Source organism: Otolemur garnettii, unplaced genomic scaffold (genome assembly GCF_000181295.1).
Source record: "Otolemur garnettii isolate 467f Iridium unplaced genomic scaffold, OtoGar3 scaffold00005, whole genome shotgun sequence".
NCBI lineage: Eukaryota > Metazoa > Chordata > Mammalia > Primates > Galagidae > Otolemur > Otolemur garnettii.
This window is the reverse complement of record NW_003852400.1, coordinates 43541117-43547270: the sequence shown is the minus strand read 5'-3', so window position 1 is coordinate 43547270 and position 6154 is coordinate 43541117. Positions and strand designations below refer to the sequence as shown.

The 6154-nt window shown below is 43.0% G+C and overlaps 1 pseudogene; it reads right to left on the bottom strand.

Annotated features, from left to right (window-relative positions):
- Positions 1 to 570: 570 nt before the first annotated feature.
- LOC100948874 lies at positions 571 to 1587 on the bottom strand (annotated as a pseudogene).
- Between the last annotated feature and the right edge of the window lie 4567 nt (positions 1588 to 6154).

Below are 6154 nucleotides of genomic sequence, written 5' to 3'. Positions count from 1 at the left end.
TTTAAGGCAAAAAGGATATGACTGGATGGAGGCTTTGGAAAGTTCCCTGACAGCTATGGGAAGATGGACAGGAGGAAAGGAAACAAGAACGCGGGAGACCCAGTTGGAAATAGCTGCTGATGGTGGAAGAAGAGGGAACAGTTGGAAGAATCATTTGGGAACTAGAACTGAGAGTGCCACAGGACTGTTTAGACAGGGGAGGGTGAGACAAAGCGAGTGTCCTGGAATAGCTCCCAGATGTCTGACACCCACCACCAAGAGATGCTGTTGCTGTTTGACAATATCGAAAATATGAACAAGTATCTGTGCGAAACTGCTCATTAAAAACATTCACATGTATATCGCACAAAAGTTCTGGACCAGGTATGAAGACACGTGTTGGAAAAATTGGGATTGTTTCATGATTTCTTTATTCATCCAAAGAATAGTTAATAAGTGCCTGCTCTGTGTCATGTGGTATATGAAGTGGTCACTGGGGAGGTTATTTTGTAGAAAAATACATACACACACACACATATGGAGGAGGACAAGAGCCAAGGCTGGGTCACTTGTCCCACAAAGGTGTACCTTTCACAAGTGCCCGGTAGGATTGTGGGCCTCACTCAGACCTGAAAGCACCATCTGGGGGTCTCCAACCATCCTGATACCTTTTCCTCTTCCCGTCGTCGTTTCAAGCAGGCTGTTTTGAGGTTCAGGTTACGTTCTCGCACTTGCTGCTCCAAGTTCAGGATGACCCAGACGGCCTGATGTAGGATGAGCAGTTTGGTCTGGGGCTTCTCGCTGTTGAGGTGCAGCTGGCACATGCGCCCCAGCTCCTTAAAAGCCTCATTGATGTCGCGGACCCACAGCCATTCGCAGGCATTATCGGCCACCCGGCGCTCCTTCTCCCTCTCGGCCTTCTGCTCTGCGGGGGAGAAGGTCGTCCTTGTCCTTGTCCTCGTCTGGGCTGGTCAGGGTCCCGGGTGCCTTCAGCTCCTTCTTGTCCTCCTCTGAGATATATATATACAGGGACTATATATATACAGTCCCTCCCCTCAGGGAGCTTACAACTTTGTGTTCAGAAGATAAGCTATCAATTATATCACAGGCTGGAAAGGATAAATTATGTGAAACTTCAAAGGTGATTTTAAGGAGGTTTTTATCGTCTTAAGAACTGTGGAGCTATAGAAGGCCATGGAAGATTTTAAGAAGTGAGGGGAGGGGGATGACCAAATGGTATTTGCACTTGAAAAGATGGCTCTTGGCTACAGAGGCTAGGAGGCCCTGCCAGGGTCCAGGCCAGGCTCATCATCATGGTCATCTTGGTTGTTTATAACCAGCTTTCATTCTTACAGGTCAGTCCTTTGTGCCATACCAATTATTAAATATTTTCACCATAAACCCACTTCTAGGGAGTGTGGTAGAGATAGAAAGGGGTTTTCAGGAAATAAAAGAGTTTCCAGGAGCTAGAACTGTTACCTTTTCAGGACGCCAACAGGCTTCACTGCTGATCACCAGCTTTCTCTGGCTGGTGGACCTGTGGCAGGTAGGGGTAGTGAAGGCACAGGAAGGAGGGGAAAGACTCATTTGGCAGCAATAAAAGACCATGCTGGGAAGTCCTCACCACCTTTCTTATCTCTATTCCCCCACCACTGGCCCTCGGCCACCTCCATCTGCAGAAACTGTACCACTTAGCCTTTGGATTTACAAATGAGGAAAATTAGGCATTACAAAGTACGTGACATTCCCAGACTAGTTCCAGTCCATAGGGAAACAAATTGTCAGAGGCTTGTTTCCTCACATGGAAAGGCCAAAGTCTTGTTCAGTGACGCACTTAACTCGTGTTGCTCTTTGGCCAGCATGCCCAGAAACAAGCTGATTGTCCTATGCGGGTCCCTTGCTTCTCCTTCCTTCTGACTTGGGTCCCTTACTCTTCAGAGAAGCCAAAGCAAGCAGAGCAAAAGAAACTCCCAATTTGTTGCGTATCGCAACTCAGCTTAGATAAAAGACTCAGTTCAGAGACAGATAATTAAACCTTTGTTCTAAATGAGCTTGTAGGATTATCTCTAGGCTTTTAGTTCTCCAGGCCATCCCAGGTGCCACGTATAATCCTATGTTGGCTATAAGCAGGGCTTGGCAAACAGGAAAATCATGAAGAATAACTAAAGCAATAATTAATAACAAGTCAATATATTTGTATTAAGCAGCTGATTTTTGGAAATCATTGTGCTATCCTCTATCTTGGGTAATAACTTCAAAACCCTCAAGTAGCACACCATCTTGATGATTAAAAAGACACAGCTAGTAAGTAGTATGTATTCTGCCTCAAATGAAGCACAAACAATAAGTGTCCTGAGGAGAGGTGGAATTGGTGGAGTGACCAGAGACACAGAGATAGAGGTTCTAATGATGGACAAGTTATAACAGGGTACTCGGGGGAAACATAGTCCAAGAATGAACAAATAGAGTCTCTTGGAGAGGAAAGAAGAGAAGAAGGGGCTTTTAGGACTTTGGGAGGATTTTAGGGATTTAGGGGAAGGTCAAGGAGGGCTTTTGGTTGGTTGACTGGTTGGTTGGTTTGTTGGTTGACTTTCAGATATATTTTTATCTATTCAACTGGGGGGAGTAAGAAGTGGAAAAGAAAAGCCTATATTTTCTACATTGTCAAATATTTTAGAGTTTTCTGAAATACTTGTCTAATTACAGCAAAGAGCTCTAATCAATCTTTGTTTCTTCCCAACACTGCTAAAGGCTATTAAAGTTTCTCCACAGTAAGACTGCGGCTTGTAGAGTGACCAGTCAGAGATTCCTAAGTATAAGATGTTTTACATTCACGTTGTAGTTTGGAAGTTCAAAAGGGAAGGGAGAGTAGACTGTACTAAAAGCCCATTCTCAGAGATCTCAGAGATTAGTGAGCCAAGGACATCATTGTGTACAGGCTCCCCAGTTGGAGCATTCTTGTGTAGCACCAAATAGCCAAAATTGCTGGCAATCAGAAGCACAGGATGCAAGGCTTGAGAATTATGGGGGCATCATTGCTGGGGCATAGCAAAAACTCCTGACATGATTTAGGCACCCTGGCCCACTAGGTAGGGCTTCCTTAGAACGTTCTGAGCTGGTCCAATTGAGAGTCCAAGGCTTTAATTCAACAAAATAACACCAAGAAAACCATCCTTTCAATAAAAAATAAAAAAATGACCCAGGATCTGGTTTATGCTTAAAGAGGAGACCAGTTCAAGACTCAGGCAAAGACCATCTGGTAGTCTTGGGAGAAGCCCCTGCCTGTGGATAGGTGGAAGATGCAGACTGCATCACAGGTCTTCTTGCTGCTCACAAGTCCCCTCCCCTACTCTTGGGTCACAAGGTTGGGGCCACACACTCTGGCCTCTCATTTCTCTTAAAACCACAAACCAAGAAAATCTACTTAAGTACAAAGGGGGGAAAAAAGCATTGTGGGCTACCGCTATGTGGAAAGTTTTCACATGAAAATAATATGAGCAATAATAGCTACCATGTATTGAGCATTTCTTGTGCTTGGCATAATTCTATATTATCTAATTAAGTTTTTACTACCATGCTATGACAGAATTATTATTCTTAGAGCTACCAATAAGTAGCACACAGAGGATCCTAAGCTGAGTCTCAAAGTCATCCTCTTCCCACCAAACTCTTACGCGTCCGTTCAGGGGAGCCATTGAAGCACTTAGGACAACTGGATAAAATAACAGAAAGAAGAGAGAAGGCAGTGGGCAAGTCAGCCTTATAGAGAAGCACAAGGCAAGTGGAAGTGAAGAGAAGAGACAAGAGAGGTGAAGCTCCAAGGTTAACTGGCAGATCTGAGCATCACCACAAAGAGGACAGTAGGTGACCACACAGAAAGATTGACAGGCTTTCGGGAGATAAGGAAGAGTGGGAACACAGTCAAGGGAGAGAGGAACACAAAGAGAAGTTGAATGTCCGGGGCTGGGTTCCAACATGACAGGCATACTTGGCCTGACAAACCGGAAAGTGCCTGAAAGAAGAAAGCCTGGATGGAGATGAAAGGAAAGAAACAGACACACCCACCTGCTGGAAAACAGAAATGGACCTACAGCAACAGCAGCTGATACCCCGCATTTTCGAACGGGCTGAGCTCTCTAACACAAAGGAGTGACAGATTGTCGGCAACTGTTTTCAGAAGAAAGACTATGATCACAAGACCCAGGACATATCTGGATCTACACCACATGTCACTGGGGCCAGCACAAATGAAAACCCTCCACCCCAGGGGCTCAGTTAAGGAAGTTTATTTCTGAAAATTCTTTGGTTTTCATGCATTCTTGCCATCTAGCATGGCCACATCCCAAAGAAGTTTTTATAGTCTCCCATTTTCCTAATAAGGGAGATTAGACAAAGAGCCACTGACCTGAGCAATACTAACTCTTCTGAGGACTGGCCCTGGACAGAATCGGGAAGGAGCTGGTATCTCCAGTACACCTCATCTCTGCCTCTTCTCTTCCCTTGGCTCCTACCCTGTATTCTCAAGAGTTTCATTCTCAACCCACAATTTATCATTTCGGTGATTCTAGAAATTCACTGTGGGTAAGAATCTCCCCAGTTCATCCATCTTCCCACCTGGCTTTGCTGAGGTGTCTGGCGTGGGGCTCCTAAGTCAGTGTTTGTAACAGAACCTCTTGTTGATTCTGAACAAGATGGTCCGGATATGGAGGAATGGTACCAGGGCGCTTGTTGATCAATAAAAGATTCATTCATAATGGCTTAGGTTTTAACAAAGAACTCTCGACAGGAAGTATGTAGAGCTGAAGATAAGCACCTCCAACGGTGGAATGTTGGCTATAGAGGCATATTTGAAAGGCAGAGGATTATCTCTGGTGCTCTCTCATCCAACGTCAGTCATCCTAAATAAAGGAAATAATTCAGTCTTTCTGTGCAGCAGACAGAAACATTTTATATCATTCCACTGACCTCACAGTTTAAAATACCAATCTAGTCATTAAAAATCCCCATTGTGATATATATATTTAATCACAGAGAAAACTGTTTACACATTACAGAATGAAAACAAAGTTACAAAACCTTTCTTTAAAACCCATTCATCCTGTAAACAAGTAAGGTTCAAATCAAACTCTGTAAGAAACAGCTACTCACCTACTCGTAAAATTAATCCTAGAACATCCCTGCCCTGCAGCTCTCATGAAGCCGATATATATTTCTGCATTGATTGTGAAGATAAATTCATAGGATCATCGGAATTTCCAATCTATCCACATAATTATACAGAAAACAAAATTCATCAAGTTTAAAGATGTTGCTAATTTTCTCAGAGTCACAGTCAATATCAAACCTCAAAACTATAGTTACCTCATAGTAAATGATGCCTCTTTCTTATAGATTATTCTGCCTACATTTTTTTAATTAATTTTATTTTGAACTGTAACATCTCTTTTACATAGTACACATTTATAATTACAGTGAAAGCACAGCCCTTCTTAACATGAGCTGATATTCAAAAGGAAAGAAGACTAAAATAATACTTGCATATTCTACAGATCCTATTTGACTTTTACTCTTTCATTCTCATCACTGCTTCAGAGACAGTTGAGAAACGAGATATATTTTCCTTTCTCTTATTTTCTTCCTTTTATTAAGTCATATACACATAGATCACGAATACATGTATGCATTTGTGGGGTACAATGTGTTGTTTTTTATACAATTGGGAATGCTTACATCAAACCAATTAATATAGTTTTCACTCATCTAATTGTGTTAAGACATTTATGCTCCATACTTGACAAATTTGACTTGTACCCTCGCAATATGCTCCATAGATGTGGTCCCCCTGTTTACCCTCCTTCTACCAAAACTCCCCCCTCCCCTCCCATCCCCTGCCTCTTCCCTCCTTCCACCCTTGACCACAAGAAGACTGGCCTCTATTGGAACCCCCCCAAGACCTAAATTTTAATAAGCTCCACTAGGGGGCAGTTGTCCAGGTGCTTGCAAGTTTAAAATTAACCTACTAGGGCTACCTCTCATGGGCTAGTCTTCCTTTTTCAAACATAATCCCATCAGTTGAGGAAGGAGAAGGAAGCAAGAAGGAGGGGCCATCATCACCAAGGGCACATTTTCAGTCCCACTTGTCATTGATAGAACTACCATGTTCCAAATTTGGAAA